Consider the following 18514-nt stretch of genomic DNA (forward strand, 5'->3'; position numbering starts at 1 on the left):
TCTCTCTCTCTCTCTCTCCCCCTCCCCTCATTCTTCCCCCCCCCCCGCCCAATCGCATTCCTTCCTTCCCTCCCCAAATTGCTCTCCTCCACCTGGTCTCCTCTCAGAACCCCGAGCTCCACATTCACTCCCTCCCGCCCGCCTCCCCTTCACCTCCTCTGCCTCCTGTGCACCCTGCCCATGTCCCTGCCGCAGTTCCCAGCCTCACCGAGGGTCTCAGGCCTCCAGCAAGCCGGGCCCACGCAAACAGCGCCTGCAAGTACAACAGATGGAGAAGCAGCTCAAGCTGCTGGGCCCACAGCTGAATTTCGGGGGGCGGTGGCGGACAACCAAAGGCCCATGAATGCCTTCATGGTGTGGTCCCTTGGGCAGCTTCACAAGATGACCCAGGAGAACCCCAAGATACACAACTTTGATATTAGCAAGCGCCTGGGCCCCGAGTAGAAGCTTAGTCGGAGATGGCGAAGCTACCATTCATGGCCGAGGCCAAGCAGCTGCGGGCGCTCCACAAGAAGGAGCACCTGGATTATAAATATTGGCTGTGGTGGAAAACCAAGATGCCCATGAAGGATAAGTACACGCAGCCCCCAGCAGCAACAGCATGGCCTGCGCGGTCGGGGTGGGCGCCAGCCTGGGCGCGGGCATGAACCAACGGAATGAACAGCTATGCACACGTGAATGGCTGGAGCAATGGCAGCTGCAGCATGATGCAGCACCAGCTGGACCCGCAGCACCCAGGCCTCAACGCGCACGGCGCGGCTCAGATGCAGCCCATGCACCACTACGACGTTAGTGCACTGCAGTACAACCGCATGACCAGCTCGCAGACCTACATGAACGGCTCTCCCACCTACAGCATGTCCTCCTCGCAGCAGCGCACCCCCGCAATGGCGCTTGGCCCCAAGGCCAGCTCCAGCCCCTCCGTGCTTATCACTTCTTCCCACTCCAGGGCGCCCTGCCAGGCCAGGGACCTCCAGAACATGATCAGTGTGTACCTCCCCAGCACCGAGATGGCAGAGCCTGCCGCCCCCAGCAGCCTGCACCTGTCGCAGCACTACCAGAGCGGCCCGGTGCCTGGCACAGCCATTAACCGCACATTGTCCCTCTCGCACATGTGAGGGGGCCCTCCGGACAGCGGACTGGAGAAGAACTAGGGGTGGGAGTGGAGGTTAGGGGGTGATAGTGGGGTGGGGAGTAGGGGAAAGACATTTTCAGAAGTAAAGGAAATGAGAGGGGTGCGAAAGTAGAGAGTGAGAAGGAAGCATGAAAAATAAAAGTGCATGCAACAAAAATCCTGGTATGCCGACAAAGAGGAACATGTCATGGCTCACAGCAAATGGCGGCTTCAGAGGAGACCACCCATCTCTTCTATGTTCAACACAAAACGTGCGATGCCAACGAGAGAACTTTATAAAAGATGTAAAGATGCTGGCCTTCTTTTTTTGATGGGACTATTTTTGTACAGAGAAAAAACCAGGTGAGGGCCCGGGGAGTGGACCTTGTATAGATCCAAAGGAAAAGAACACTGCACATATATATATATTTTTTTAATTGAAAGGTGGATATACAGAGAGGAGGAGAGATAGGGAAGAAGATCTTCCATCAGATAATTCACTCCCCAAGTGAGCACAATGGCTGGAGCTGAGGCAATCCGAAGCCAAGAGTCATAAACTTTTTTTTTTAAAAAGATTTATTTTTAGGGCTTTTTAAGATGGCCGACGTAGGAGGAAGGCTGTGAGGGAGCGTTCAGCGAGATAGGGATAAAACACTACAGAAGCAGCAAAGAGGAACAGCAGGGAACCGCAGGGAGAGGTCTGTGAAGCTCCCTGGGACAGTGTGGAGCCAAAAAGATCCACACAACTTGGAAGAACAACGAGAACGGAGCAGGACAAAGGTAGAGAAACCGACATCCCACTCCAGACCTGCAGAGTCACTTCTGAAAACGGCCTGACGGGAGACGCGGCCAGCTCGGAGGCAGGGAGATCGGGTGGATCGTCGCCGGCGGGAAGCCTTTGACAGCGGCGGAGGCAGACTGCAGCAGCCGGACGTTTGGTGAGCGGGGGGTTGACGTGGCAGCCTCCGCATTCCTCGCTCCCTACTGAGGTACCAGCCTCTGAGAAGGCGGGGCAGGCAGCCTGAAACGGTTGGGTCTGTGCCTTGGGAACTACGCGCAGTGGTGTTGGTGGTGAGGGAAGGCGCATCGGATGTTCCTACGCTGAGGGGGGCCAGTGCGTCTCGGTGCGCAGAGGCTGCTGGCGAGGATCTGGAGTCCCCCACATCCTGCCTGGTGGAGGATTCTGATCGCTGCCTGCAGCAGCCGCCTCCACAGCACAGGTGTCAGGTGTCAGGTGTCAGGAGAGCTCCCAGTTTTGGGAAGTGTAGCACTGTGTGTCCCTGGCACGCAGGTACCACTCCCATAGGGTGAACTGCTCACTCCTAGCCTCCCACCCCGCAGTTCTGAGCGTGGGCGACCCACCAGGAGAGCTCTGAAAACTCCTGCATCACACTGACACGGTGAGAACCTGCCGTGAAGTCATTATAACAGGGCTCCTGGGTCACTCCTCCGCTAAGGGCCTGTGTGGGGGAGCCACACGGGAGCAGGGGCTCTGAACACCCACACACCATGAGTGGTGGATTCACTGCACAAGAGCCACGCCTGGAAAGTGCCTCACCCACAGTCCCGTGTGTGGGAGACGCAACAGGTGGGCCCTGAAAAACCCTGCAGTCCCTGACACGGAGAACGCAGGGAGAAAGCACATAAAACCTTCTAAGCCCTGGGGATTCCCGCACAGGGGGCACACCCAGAGAGCGCCTCCATCCCTCCACGCCCTGGGGTGTCACACCTGTAGAAGAGGTGCCCAGAGTGTGCCTGGAATCCACTGGGCCCCCAAGGTGGTGCTTTACAACCCCGGGCCCTGAGAACGCACCAACGATGCCTTGAAAATTACCACGCCCGGCAACACCACGACTGCAGGCTCCAATCTCTACAGGAAAGCACCTGACAGACCCTCAACACACGGGTCCATTGGCCCCACCAGAATACACCAACGCAATGGGAAAAACCACCAGAAAGAGTTGTGCTCCAGATGAAAGAGCCAGCACCCCACCAAACAAGGGCCAAAAGCCATTATCAATATCGGCGATGCGAGATGAAGACATGGAAGTGTTACCAACAAAGGAATTGATGAAAATAATGCTAAAATCTCTCAGAGACGTGGACACAAAGCTGGAAGACTTCCAGAACCGCATAATCACCGAAATACAACAAATCAAAACCAAACTGGATGCCCAAGAGAATAAAATTGAAAGCCTCATCAACAGAATAAATGCGGCAGAGGAAAGGATCTCTGAAACAGAAGACACACAAAATGAAGGTGTCCAGCGAATTAAACAGCTGGAGACAAACCTCAGCAAAACTAATAAAATGATGCAAGAGATGAAAGATTACCTTAGAAAACTGAATATTCGGATCATCGGCCTCCCCGAGGGAGTAGAAAGAGAATCTGGGATGCAAGCAGTGCTTGATGAAATTATACAGGAAAACTTCCAAAACACTTGGAACACAAATCCACCCCGCATACAGGACGGACAGAGAACTCCCAACAGACATGATCCAAAGAGATCTTCACCCAGACACACGGTGCTCAAGTTCTACTCCAATGAAGACAAAGAAGGAATCCTGAGACAAGTACGAAGTAGAGAAAAGATCACATACAGGGGAAAACCCATCAGAATCACTGCTGACTTCTCCGAAGAGACCCTACAAGCAAGGAGAGAATGGACAAAGATCTTCCAAGTCCTGAAACAAAACAACTGTCAACCAAAAATAATCTACCCAGCAAAGATCTCATTTGTATATGAGAACGAAATCAGATACTTCAATAGCAAAGAAAAACTAGAAGAATATGTCTACACAAAACCAGCTCTGCAAAGTCTCCTTAGAAATGCGCTAGTCCCGGACAAAAAGGAGGCAAATCACAAACAAAGTTGGCAAATAAGAAGGTCTCCAAACTAAAGGCCACACAAACAAGACAATTACATAGGCAACAACACACACACAACACAATCACATGGCAGGGCAAAATTGCAACCTCTCAATTTTAACTCTCAACACAAATGGTCTAAATTCACCAATCAAAAGACAGAGATTAATAGAATGGATCATCAAACAAGACCCAACCATCTGTTGCCTACAAGAAACGCATCTAACCAGAAAGGATGCAAAGAAACTGAAAGTGAAGGGATGGAAAAAGATATTTCACGCCAATAGACGAGAAAAAAAAGCTGGGGTAGCTATCCTAATTTCAGACGAAATAGATTTCATTCTAACTAACATCAAAAGAGACAGGGAAGGCCATTTTATACTGGTGAAAGGAATGATCCATCAAGAAGCAATCACCATCATTAATGTTTATGCACCGAATCTTAATGCACCTAGCTTACGTAAAGCAATTACTTACAGACTTAAGGGAAGACATAGACACCCGCACAATTCTTGTAGGCGATCTCAACACACCTCTAACAACAATGGACCGGTCTACGAAACAAAAACTCAACAAAGAAACAACAGAGCTCACACAAACAATAGAACAACTGGACTTAGTAGACATATATAGAACTTTTTATCCTAAGGCCACAGACTATACATTCTTCTCAGCGGTGCATGGCACCTTCTCCAGAATCGACCACATGATAGGACATAAAGCGAATCTAAACAACTTCCAAAACATTAGTATCATACCATGTACCCTCTCAGACCACCATGGGATGAAACTGGAAATCAACAACTCAAAACTCCCCAGGAAGTATAGGCACTCTTGGAAATTGAACAATATGCTATTAAACGAACAATGGGTCAGAGAAGAAATTAAAGATGAGATCAAAAAATTCATGGAAACCAATGAAAACTCTGATACTACATTCCAAAACTTGTGGGACACCGCCAAAGCAGTGCTACGAGGTAGATTCATCGCAATCGGAGCGCATGTCAAGGCCCAAGAAAGACGCCAAATACAGGAACTAACCACACACCTCCAGGATCTGGAAAAACAGCAGCAGAAGAGTCCCACGCACAATAGGAAACAAGAAATCATCAAAACAAGGGAGGAGATAAACCAAATAGAAATCAAAAAAACTATACATAAAATCAACAAATCAAAAAGTTGGTTTTTTGAGAAAATAAACAAAATAGACACTCCACTGGCCCGATTGACCAAAAAAAAACAAGAGAAAGTGAGAATCAACAGCATTAAAGATGAAAAAGGCAACATAACAACAGACACTGCAATCATTAAGAAAATAATTAGAAATTACTACAAAGAACTGTACTCCCACAAATTTGAGGACCACCAAGAAATAGAAAAGTTCTTGGACTCCCACCATTTACCAAAACTCAGTCCGGAGGCAACTGCAGAATTAAATAAACCCATAACCGAGGTAGAGATTGAAACAGTCATCAAGGATCTCCCAACGAAAAAAAGCCCAGGCCCAGACGGCTTCACTACAGAATTCTACAAAACATTCCGAACAGAACTAACCCCAATCCTCTACAAGCTCTTCAAAACAATAGAGGAGGAAGCAACCCTCCCAAACTCATTCTATGAAGCCAACATCACCTTAATCCCAAAACCGGATAGAGAACCATCAGAGAAGGAAAACTACAGACCTATTTCTCTGATGAACATTGATGCTAAAATTCTCAACAAAATCCTAGCCAATAGAATTCAAAAAATCATCAGACAGATCATTCATCCGGATCAAGTAGGATTCATCCCTGGAATGCAGGGATGGTTCAACATTCGGAAATCCATAAATGTTATAAACCATATCCAAAAACTGCAAAACAAGAACCACATAATAGTTTCAATAGATGCAGAAAAAGCTTTCGACAAAATCCAACACCTCTTCATGCTAAAAACTCTAGCCAAAGTAGGCATAGATGGGAAAATCCACAACATAATTAAAGCAATTTATGAAAAACCCATCGCCAGTATCATACTGAATGGAGAAAAGCTAGAACCCTTCCCACTGAGATCTGGAACAAGACAAGGGTGCCCACTATCACCACTGCTATTCAACATAGTCCTAGAGGTACTTGCAGAGGCCATAAGACAAGAAAAAGAAATCAAAGGCATACGTATAGGAAACGAAGAAGTTAAGCTTTCACTATATGCAGATGACATAATCCTATACATAGAAAAACCAGGAGACTCAATACAGAAACTGCTAGAACTTATACGAGAGTTTGGCAGAGTGGCGGGGTACAAAATTAACGAACGAAAATCAACAGCCATAGTGTACGCAAATAACACCAAGATGGAAGAAGATCTAACCAACAGGATACCATTCAAAATAGCAGAGAGAAGTATGAAGTATTTGGGAATAAATCTAACCAAAAGTGTAGGAGACCTATTCGAAGAAAACTACAAACTATTTAAAAAGGAAATTGAACAAAACCTCAAAAGATGGAATAACATCCCGTGCTCCTGGATAGGCAAAATCAATATCATTAAAATGTCTATACTACCACAAGCAATATACATTTTCAACGCAATTCCAATCAAATTGCCCAAAACATTCTTCATGGAACTGGATACAATGATTCAAAAGTTCATCTGGAAACACAAAAAACCACGAATAGCTAGAACCATCCTGAAAAATAAGAAATTAGCAGGGGGAATCACAATCCCGGACCTCTGGACATACTATAGAGCAGTGGTTATCAAAACAGCCTGGTACTGGCACAAAGACAGAAAGGAAGATCAATGGAATAGAATAGAAGCACCAAAAGGGAATCCACACAGATACAGCCAATTAATCTTTGACAAAAAGACCAATGACAGCTTAAGCAAGTGGGAAGGACTCTTTAGTAAATGTTGTTGGGACAACTGGCTGATAGCCTGTAGAAACAAAAAGATAGACCCACATCTATCACCATACACTAAGATCCAATCTACATGGATAAAAGACCTAAACCTACATCCAGAAACCTTCAAACTCTTGCAAGAAAATGTAGGAAATACCCTGCAAGACCTAGGAGTAGGTCCCGACTTTCTAAGAAGGACACCAAAAGCAATAGCAGTTGAGAACAGAATAAACAAATGGGACCTCATCAAACTAAGAAGCTTCTGTACAGCAAGGGAAACAATCAACAAAGTAAAAAAGCAACCCACAGAGTGGGAGAAGATCTTTGCACACGATATAGGCGATAGGGGGCTAATTTCCAGGATATACAAAGAACTTCAAAACAACCAAAAAACCAAAACAAACAAGCCACTCAAGAAATGGGCACGGGAAATGGGCAAACATTTCACAAAGGAACAAGTCCAAATGGCAAACAAACATATGAAAAAATGTTCCAGCTCCCTAGCAATAAGGGAAATCCAAATTAAAACATCGATGAGGTACCACCTAACACCAGTAAGATTGGCCCACATAAACAAGAACACCAACGACGCTTGCTGGCGAGGATGCGGGGAAAAGGGAACCCTACTCCACTGCTGGTGGAGCTGCAAATTGGTACAGCCTTTATGGAAATCAGTCTGGAGAACACTCAAACAACTCAAAATCTGCATACCATATGACCCAGCAATAGCACTCCTAGGAATATATCCAAAACACCTGTTTTACGACAAACCAACATGCATCCCTATGTTCATTGCAGCACAATCAGTAATTGCGAAAACATGGAAGCAACCGAAATGCCCATCAGCAGAAGATTGGATAAGAAAGCTTTGGTTCATCTACTCCATGGAATACTACTCAGCTATTAAAAAAAACAAAATGCAGTTCTTTGTGGCTAAATGGGCACAACTGGAAACTATAATGCTAAGGGAAATGAGCGAATCCCAAAAGATTAGATACCACATGTTTGCCTTGATTTAACCTGTAATTTTTTGTTTGGTTGTTTGTTATTTTTTGAACCTGTCATTGATACTGTCTCAACCCAGATGTTTCGAAGAATGGAACTTGCATTATTTTTAACATATTGTTTACCCAATACTATGTCAATTAATTCCATAATGTTGTATAATGATACTGAGGCCTTGTTGGGGCTTTTAACTGACCGGATCTTTACTCTGTTAGACCTATCTTCAGACCATAGAAGGTCTCCCCAAGAGGCCACTGAACTTATCTGGACACTAAGACGCTGAACTTTATGCTAGGCATGTGTTTGCAAGGAATGAATCTCAACTGAACTTGAACTATGGTTATGCAACAAGGTGGAGGAATCCACCATGGGGGGAGGGGTATGGGAGGGGTGGGGGGGATCCCCAGCGCCTATAAAACTGTACTACATAATATAATGTAAGCAACAATAAAAAAAAATAAATAAAAAAAATAAAAAGATTTATTTTTATTATTTTTTTATTGGAAAGGCGGATATACTGAGAGGAGAGACAGAGAGGATGATCTTCCGTCCAATGATTCACTCCCCAAGTGAGCGCAACGGGCCGATACTATGTCGATCCGAAGCCAGGAGCCTCTTCCGGGTCTCCCACACGGGTGCAGGTTCCCAAAGCTTTGGACCGTCCTCGACTGCTTTCCCAGGCCACAAGCAGGGAGCTGGAAGGGAAGCGGGGCTGCCAGGATTAGAACCGGCGCCCATATGAGATCCCGGGCGTGCAAGGCGAGGACCACTTGCACCACCGCGCCGGGCCCAAGAGCCATAAACTTTTAGGGTCTTCCACGAGGGGGCAGGATCCCAAGGCTATGGGACATCCTCCACTGCTTTCCCAGGCCACAAGCATGGAGCTGGATGGGAAGCAGGCTGCCGAGATTAGAACTAGCGACCATATGGGATCCTGGGCGTGCAAGGAGAGGACTTTAACCACTATGCCACTGTGCTGGGCCCTACACACAATTTTTTAAAAGTTCTAGTGGTGTGGCAGGAGCTTTGCAGGAGGTTTGCAAAAGTCTTTACTGATAATATTAAGAGCTAGTCTCCAAGCGACAAGGGAAAGAAATGTTTTAATATTTGCAAGCAAGTTTTGTACAGTATTTATGGAGATAAACATGGCAACCAAAATGTCCATTGTTTCTAAGCTGAGAATTTGCCAATAATTTTCAAGAAGCGGCTTCCTGCTGGATTTTGATTTCTGCAGCTGAGTTCAGGACAGTTGCAAACATGGGAAGAAGAGAATTAATTTGATTTGGACATTTTAATTATTTTAACAAATTATATAAAAGGAAAAAAATTGAATGAGTACCTGCAAAAACTATCTTCGTAGTCTTGTTTTTCAAAAGGGCAAGGGTTTTAGATTGAACTAAATTTCTTTTAACTTTCTGTTCAACAAAAATGGCCACGCAGGTTGACATCATTGGTAATTGAGAATAGATTTTGTTCAATCCCAAATTTTCCATTTGCTCAGTAGAAAGAGCAATGAAACAAAATTACTGGGTTTGAAATATTATCTTATGGTTTGTAATATTCTGTAGAATTACTGTGATATTTTAAGGATTCCCCCACATGGTTCATTTTTTCTGTAGTGTATTTTAAAAGATTTGGCTCTGTATAATTTGGATCAGGCTGCTGAGAATCCATATATACATGATGTTGGAGTCCTTGCAGTGAATGTGGGGGACAGGCAGGTGTGAAGAGTATTGTTCCATTGCAGGCAGGGCTGCAAGGGATACCCCGCTGTTTGGCAGGGCCCAGCGGATGTCTCCACAACCACCTGAATGCAGCTCCACCTTCTTTTGCCTGGGCACTGGACCACCCTGTGGAAGAATTCTTTTTTTTCTTTTTTTTTTTTTTAAGATTGATTTACTATATTACAAAGTCAGATATACAGATATACAGAGAGGAGGAGAGACAGAGAGGAAGATCTTCTGTTTGATGATTCACTCCCCAAGTGGACTGACCACAATGGCCGGTGCTGTGCCAATCCAAAGCTGGGAACCAGGAACCTGTTCCGGGTCTTCCACGTGGGTGCAGGGTCCCAAAGCTTTGGGCCATCCTTGACTGTTTTCCCAGGCCACAGGCAGGGAGCTGGATGGGAAGTGGAGCTGCTGGGATTAGAACTGGCGCCCATATATGATGCTGGTGCATTCAAGGCAAGGACTTTAGCAGCTAGGCCACCTCGCCGGGCCCGGCATTGTTTGCTTCTGTGGAGTTGGCTTTTTTACTCAATGTGAGCTTGGAGGTTAATGTCAATAATGATGACTTGCAAAAGGGCCTTCTATTATTCATACTGTCTTGACTATCCCCATTGACCTTATGCTAATCAAGGGACCTATATTTAGGGTTTCATTTGTTCCTTGATCTTTAAGTTCTCCTTTTCTTTCTGATACAAGGTTAAGTTATAGAAGAATAATTCTTGAAGGAACTTCTAATGTTTTAATGTAAAATAAATGACAGAATTATCCTTAGAAAGTCCTCGTGTTGCAAGAGTCAAGATACCATATGGGCACTGGTTCTGATCCTGGCAGCCCTGATTCACATCCATCTCCATGCTTGTGGGCTGGGAAAGCAGTCAAGGATGGACCAAAGCCTTGGAACCCCGGACCTGTGTGAGAGAACCAGAAGAAGCTCCTGGCTTCTGGTTATAGATCAGTGCTGCTCAGGCTGCTGTGGTCACTTGGGGAGTGAATCAAATGATGGAAGATCTTCCTCTCTCTCCTCCTCTGGTTATATCTGAGTTTCCAATACGAATAAAATAAATCTTGGGCCCAGCACAGTTCCCTAGCAGCTAACGTCCTCACTTTGAAGGTACCAGGATCACATATGGATGCAGGTTCTAATTCTAGCAGCCCCACTTCCCATCCAGCTCCTTGTCTGAGGCCTGGGAAAGCCGTCGGGATGGCTTAAAGGGTGAGGAACCTTGACGTGTGTGTGAGACCCAGAAGAGCTCTGGGCTCCTAACTGCAAGATGGCACAACATGGGCCGTTGCGGTAACTTGCGTGTGAATCATCAGAAAGGAAAATATTTCTCTCTCTCCTACTCTTTCTTTATATATACCTGACTTTGCAATTAAGATAAATAAATCTTTAAAATAAAATAAATCTGAAAAAGAAAGAAAAAAGGTAGACTAAAGTACATAAAAGTAGAAATGGAACATATTAAATCTGCTGTCACAGAAGTATAGAGGAATCTCCCCATTTATACCAGATAGAGAAAAAAAAATAGGGAAATTAAAGTCTTACCCATTTTCCTGTAGCCCTTGAACCTTTCTGCCATAATTAATTATGTACCGATTGTCAAAAATAGAGTGGGAAAAAAAAGAGGAGTATAGTGGATCAGGGCTATCTGGACCAAGTGGGTTCTGTCACTGCTTGTGATGTGACCATCCCATGGGGATGCCACTCCAAGTCCTGGTTGCTTCATTTCTGATCCAGGTCCCTGCTAATGCATGTTGGAATTCAGAGGATGTCCCAAGGGCTTGAGTCCCTGTGCTGATGTGGGGGAAATGGAAGAATCCACTGACTCCTGGTTTCAACTTGGTCCTGCTTTAGCCATTACGGTCACTTGGAGAGGGATAAAGCACATGCAGATCTCGTTTTCTAACTCTCCCTCTTTCTCTGTAACTCTACCTTTCATGCTGACAAAATTAATCTTTACTGGAAAAAGAAGCAAGAGAAAAAGAAATGCAAAGGATCACTAGGGAGTACCAGCAGCAATTATAAACAAATAAGTTGTTCATCTGGACACTTAGTATTAGCCTACCAAAGTGAATCAGAAAGAAACTAAAAACCTGACAAAACCAACAGTAAGTAACAATGAATCAGAAATACAATCTCTTCAAACTAAAGGTCAACACCAGGTGTTTCCACTACTAAATTATACCAAATAAACATAAAGTTGTCTAGAATTATTGTAAAACACCAAAGGGAAAAAACAGTTCCAAACTTACCCTGGGAATAACAATATTTAGATTCCAAAACTAGACTGAATCAACAGTGGGTGACTTAACTCACATTGGAATGTGTTTTAAACTGACAAACACTATGTAATTGCTCAGTCAAAATGCAATCTCCAATGTAGCATGATTAGTCTTCTGTGTATTTATGTTTAATGCTTCTTCTAAAATAACTTCATACCCATAAACCTAGTTTAAAAATCATAAACCAGTATGCTTGACAAAAACAAAGGTAAAATTCCTCACATATTACACATTAAAGTGAATTCAATAACACCAATAAATGCACACATGATAATCAAAGTGCATCTAGTCCGAGGATGTAGAAAATGGGGCAACAAATGCAAATCAACACACCAAATACTTCACACAAGCAGGGTGAAGCATTATTAAAACCATGTTATGGAAAACATGAAGTAAAATGCTTCATTTATTTAATAACGTACATATATAATTTGCGCAAAACTACAAATATTCAAAGATAACTCAATGGAGGTATATTGATATATTTGTTCCAAGATATGCAATCAAATAAAAAATCAACTTTTCACAGTAATTCAATTTAATATTTTCCCAAGAAAGTAAACAAGGGAAGGAAATAAAATGCACAGAAGTAGGAATCAAGAGATGCAACGTTGCTTTTCAATTCAACTTTATTTTGATTCCTTTCTCCCTGATGAAGCCTAATGAACACCAAGACTGTATTCAGCCATTAAAAATAAAATCTTGTTACTTGCTACAAAATAGATGAAACTGGACATGATAAAATAAGGCAAATGTACAAATAAATTTAACGTGTTATATGTATATAACACGTTAATATATATATATGTCAAAAAATATATATATGTCAAAAACTCGCAGCTGTACTTTGAGTGGTGATTATTACAGACTGAGAAGAGTGAGGCCTGGGGAAAGGAAGGAGGTAGAACAGGTAGCAAAGAAAGTGAGACAGAAGGAACAAGATCCAGTGTCCCATCCCAGTGTGTGGTGACTACAGTTCACAATAGAATAAGCTTATGCAGGGAACTGGAAGGGAACCAGGTTTACTGTAAAAGCAAAGGTAGATGAAAGCTTGGACACTTGGTTTACTCAGCTTAGGCTGTATATGTACACAAATACTGCACTGTACCTTGTGACAGTATTCAAGTACATGGTGATCAAAATTCTGTAGAAGTTTTAGAAATCAGAATCATCCCTTCACAGTAACAATATCTAAATAATTTAAACTGTTCTGATCTACACAGTATAAAATACATTTAGTACTTTTTAAATTCTTTATTGTATTTTCATTTTGTAAAGTATTTATTCATTTTCACTTGAAATTCAGATTCACAGAGAATAGACCAGAGAGAAACATCTCCTATCAACTGGCTCACTGCCCACTTGGCCACGACTGCCGGTGTTGAGCTGATCTGAAGCCAGGAGCCAAGAGCTTCTTCTGGGTCTCTCATGCACATGCAGGGTCTCAAGACTTTGGGCTGTCCTCTACTTTTTCCCAGGTCACAAGCAGAGAGCTGGATAGTAATTAAAGCAGCTGGGACAAGAACTTGTGCCCTTATGGGATCCTGACACATGCAACATTAGGACTGTAGCAACTAGGCTATCATGCTAGGTTCTTAATTTCCAGGAAAATGTAATCTTAATTTTATTTTCTTTTTAGCTTTTGTTATTATGTTGTGATAAATTTCCATAGGCCCTGGGATTTTCCTTACCCCTGCCTTTTTAATTACTTAAAAAGTAGTTTATTTATTTCCTTAAATATGAAAATTATACAACAAGAGTCAAAGACAGACTGAGATCTTCCCTCCACTTTTTTACTCCCCATGTGGCCACAAGAGGCAGCAAGGTCCAGGCCAAAAACAGGATTCCATTCTGATGCTCCACAGGGGTGCAAGTGTCCAAGGAACTGGGACATTTTATTCTATCTCCCAAGCACACTAGCAGGGAACTACATCAGAAAGTGAACATCACACTACAACTGATGCCTCTCACATGCTTTTCAACAAATAATAGAGAAATTAATCAAAAAGTACAATGTGATTTTGGATTTGGGTCATTCAAAGAAAAGTGACACTAAATCATGGTATTGACATTCACTTTCTCCATTCTGATACCTTTTAACATATAAATTTTACTCAAAAGGATACTATCAAAAAATGAACAAAACAGTTGCTCTTGATACTAAGTAAAAAGAATGACAAAAATTACACACAGCATAGATGAAAACAGTTGAGACATACCTGAATTTCTCAATAAGTTAGGAGTATACCTGAATTTCTAAAGAACTGAGGTAGGGTATTTACAACTGTGTTGAGATTATCTGCAAATATACTTTACAAACTCTAGGGAAACTACTCAAGCAAAAATTTAGGAGATACATCTTGATGTCTTCATAGAAGACAGAATATGCACCATCTAACATATTCAGTAAAATTTGGAGATGTGGGCATCTAGTAGAGTGGATGAGAAACTGCTTAGCAGACGCTCACCCTACACTGGACTGTCTGTGTGTTATCGCTCCACAACAAATTCCATCTTGCTGCTAACGCACTCTCTGGATGCAAGCAAGAAATGTCTCAAGTATGCGAGTCTTTGCATCTGCTAAAATGGACTAGGATTTAGTTCCTGGCTCCTGTTTTTACCTTGAACATTTCACAATCTTGCAGGACTTTAAGGAACTAACCAGCACGTCGTGTATTACTCTCTCTTCATGACTTCTATAAATAAAATATAGTAACAAGAATTAATATAAAAAAGGATGAGAAAAAATTAATTTCAAAACCAGAATTGGCATGGATGTTTGGTGCAGCTTTTCACACAGTTTTGCGGACCACATGCTGCTTCTTCCAAGTGATTCTAAATAGAGCAGCACATTTTCAAAAGGAAAATCTCATAGAAAGGCAAAGGAAAGTACACACTGACTGGCAGTAATAACTATTAGCTAACACAACATTGTAACTACTGAGTCAGTGGTGACTGCTACTTAGCAATCTGATTAGAGATCTCAGTTAACACTAGATGAAGAAAATAATGTCAATCCAAATTCTAAAGAAACTCAAAATAAGTGCACATGGAGGAAATGTTGGACTGTAATCCTTCTACTCTACAAATACTAAATACACCATCAAAGTTTATGCACAGTCTGTAACATAAATTTTACCATATGCAAAACACTTGCAATGAATTAGCATATGAGAAATAAAAAACAAGACAAATACTGTCATCATATCAAAAAATAAAGAAAAGCCTAGCATCGTGGTATAATATGTCAAGATGTCAACTGTAACATGAGCATCCCATATGGAATCAGCTGTTCCACTTCCAGCCCAGCTCTCTGTGAATCTCCTGGGAAAAGCAGTGGAAGATCATCCAAGTGCCTGGGCCCTGATCACCCACATGCAAGACCTGGAAGAACCTGCAGGCTCCAGGACTCAGCTTGGTCCAGCACTGGTTATTTTAGCCACCTGCAGAGTGAGCCAGTGGGTAGATCTCTTTCTCTCTCTCTCTTTTTTTTTTTAAGATTTATTTATTTTTATTGCAAAGTCAGACATATACAGAGAGTGAGAGAGGAAGAGAGACAGAAATATTTCCAGTTTGCTGTTTCACTCCACAAGTGACCACAAGGGCAGGTGCCGCACTGATCCTAAACCAGGAACTCTTCCAGGTCTCCCACACAGGGGGTGCAGGGTCCCAAGGCTTTGGGCCGTCCTTGACTGCTTTCCCAGGCCACAAGCAGGGAGCTGGATGGGAAGCAGGACTGCAGGGATTATATCCAGTGCCCATATGAGATCCTGGCACACTCAAGGCGGGGACTTTTGCTGCTGGGCAACCACACCAGGCCCTGTCTCACACTTGAACTCTCATTTAGCATAAAAAAAAAAAACATACACAACATTTAAAAAAAAAAAGAGGTGTCTTTAAGATTTATTTACCATATAATTTCACTTTAAAAAATTCAGTTTAAGAAATCACAAACATCAATAATCAGACAGTACTAGGATTCAGTCACATCTGAGGATGGAAGATCAGACACTGAGAACTGAATTTACAAAAGCTTTTTTCTCAATAGGTATGCAGTTTATAAGGTTTACAGTCTTTATTGGCAGAAAATAAAGCTGTCAATGATTTAGTTTTCTTTCTTTGAGTCCATTGCATAAACTCAGGTTCCATGCAAGAGAGCAAAGATGTTACACCCAAATCAGGGCACAGCATTGCTGCCTAAGTGAGCAAAGTGTAAATCAAAGCACCAGGACATGACAGAGAATGAGCTCTGGGAAGCAGCCTGCTTACACTTCACAGGGAGACCCACACTCAGCAGCTTCCCCACGTTCCCAGGCCTTGGGGATCACTCTCACTGAGGACACAGTGCCCAGGGGGGCTCACTGCACTGATGGAGGGAATCCTAAGCAGCCAGAAATGTGCCAGTGTGGACCTGGGAACTCCTCACAGCCTGCAGTGTCTCCTCCAGCATCTTAGCTCTCTGATGCAAACACACATTTAAGATCAACTGAATGCTGTGGCCTCTGATTTCTTTTTTTAAACACCAGATGTGCTATGTTTGCTTAATACCAATTTACCACCAAAAACTAATCACAACACAATTCAATTATTTCAATATCTGCAATTAGTAGAGGCTTCAGGGTCAAGCTCAATCTCTATACACAGGTGCTGTGGCCACTTGGGGAGTGAATCAAAGGATGGAAGATCTTCCTCTCTGTCTCTCCTCCTCTCAGTATATCTGCTTTCCAATAAAAATAAAATTTAAAAAGGACCATTGTCCCAGATATTGAGCACAAATGACACTAATTCTTTATTAAACCAGTCAAATACACTCAAAATGTTAATTATCCTTTCTTCCACCAGAATTGGACCACTGCAATAATTCCTTGAAATAACTTATGAATCCAGTCACAAATACACTCACTATCTGATAAGTGCTCTAGGCCACCTAAATTTCACTTCAGCAAGATCCTTTGTTAGTACAAAATATCCTCTGGCGAAACCAAGTTGTGGATGTAAAATGAAACTTGCTGTGTCCTAGGATTTACCTGGGCTTTGCCCAAAGTTTTACTCCTTTACTCCTTGGTAGCCAAGGCTGAGAGAACCCAGAGTGCATCAATGTTTCCTTTAGATGATGTTATTATGTCACCAAGGAATGGAGCTCTGCATGGGGAAAGAAAATATTAATGCTCCGAGGGACTACCTATATAAAATACATGGAACACAATAGATGCCTTCCAGTTTTGGAGCCTCAGCTGCTACCCTGAATGGCATCCGCCATTCTACTGCTATCGTTCAGAAGGAATGAGTGAGTCAGAGGATCAGTTAGTCACGTGTGTTTGTTACCTAGTGTTTTGAAACTCAGAACAACAAAAAGAATGTAGTGAGGACCCTGTAATTATTTTAATGGGGGAACTTAAGTTGAGGATACTCTGATCAAATGTATGAACTTAAGCTAGGTAAAAGGAGATATATTAAGAATTCAAAGCTTAATTTAGTGTTTATATTAACGACTGAGCAGACATTTTCATCCACTCTGACATCAAACACATGCCTGCAACAGCCACAACAACAAAAATAAGTCAGGTTTTTCACACTGGTACCCAAGACACTGCCTGCTGCCTCCCAGCCTGGGCAGTAGCTGCACACTGCATTTGCACAGAATTGAAACCCAGGCATTATCACAGAGACACAGGAGTCCCAATGTCATCTTCATTTTTTTTTCTCTTTAAGATTTTATTGATTTTTGGGGCCAGTGGTGTGGTCTAGCAGCTAAAGCCCTCCACTTCTATGCTCCAGGATCCCATATGGGCGCCGGTTCTAGTCCCGGTACCTCCACTTCCCATCCAGCTCCCTGCTTGTGCCCTGGGGAAAGCAGTGGAGGATGGGCCAAAACTTTGGGACCCTGCACCCATGTGGGAGAACCAGAAGAGGTTCCTGGCTCCTGGCTTTGGATTGGCACAGCACCAGCTGTTGCGGTCACTTGGGGAGTGAATCATCGGACGGAAGATATCCCTCTCTGCCTCTCCTCCTCTCTGTGTATCTGATATTGTAATAAAAATAAATAAACCTTAAAAAAAAAAAAAGACAGGAACCAAGAACTAATCAAGGTAAAAAAAAAAAAGATTTTATTGATTTTTATTGCAAAGTCAGAAATAGAGACAGGAGGAGAGACAGAGATGAAGAGCGTTCATCCAATGATTCCATCGCCAAGCAGCCACAATGGCTGGAGCTGAGCTAATCAGAAGCCAGCATCCCAGAGATTCTTCCGGATTTGCCACAGGGCTCCATGGTCCCAAGGTTTTGGGTTGTCCCCTAATGCTTTGCAAGTACACAAGCAGGGAGCTGGATGGGAAGAGTGGCTGCCGGGATTAGAACCGGCAACAGTTTGGGAATCTTGTGCATTCAAGGAGAGGATTTTAACAGCTAATCTATCTCGCAGGAGACCCAATGTCATTACAACCACTGTCACACACACCCACACAGGGCAGTGATGCCTTCCTGTGCTGTGTCAGGTGGCCATTCACTGCTTTTCTCCCACACCTATTGTTCACAGCAAACAGTTCTTCTAAAGAGCTAATGCTTATTTTGTGACACAGGAAAAAGACAACTTACTGAATTGTATCTTGGAGGAAATAGTGACTCCTGTTGT

General features: G+C 43.2%; 1 pseudogene; it reads left to right on the top strand.

The window, feature by feature from the left end:
• Positions 1-336: 336 nt before the first annotated feature.
• LOC121155212 lies at positions 337-1118 on the top strand (annotated as a pseudogene).
• The last annotated feature ends 17396 nt before the right edge of the window (positions 1119-18514 follow it).

This window comes from Ochotona curzoniae, unplaced genomic scaffold (assembly GCF_017591425.1).
Source record: "Ochotona curzoniae isolate NIBS_2020 unplaced genomic scaffold, NIBS_Ocur_1.0 contig_290, whole genome shotgun sequence".
Taxonomy (NCBI): domain Eukaryota; kingdom Metazoa; phylum Chordata; class Mammalia; order Lagomorpha; family Ochotonidae; genus Ochotona; species Ochotona curzoniae.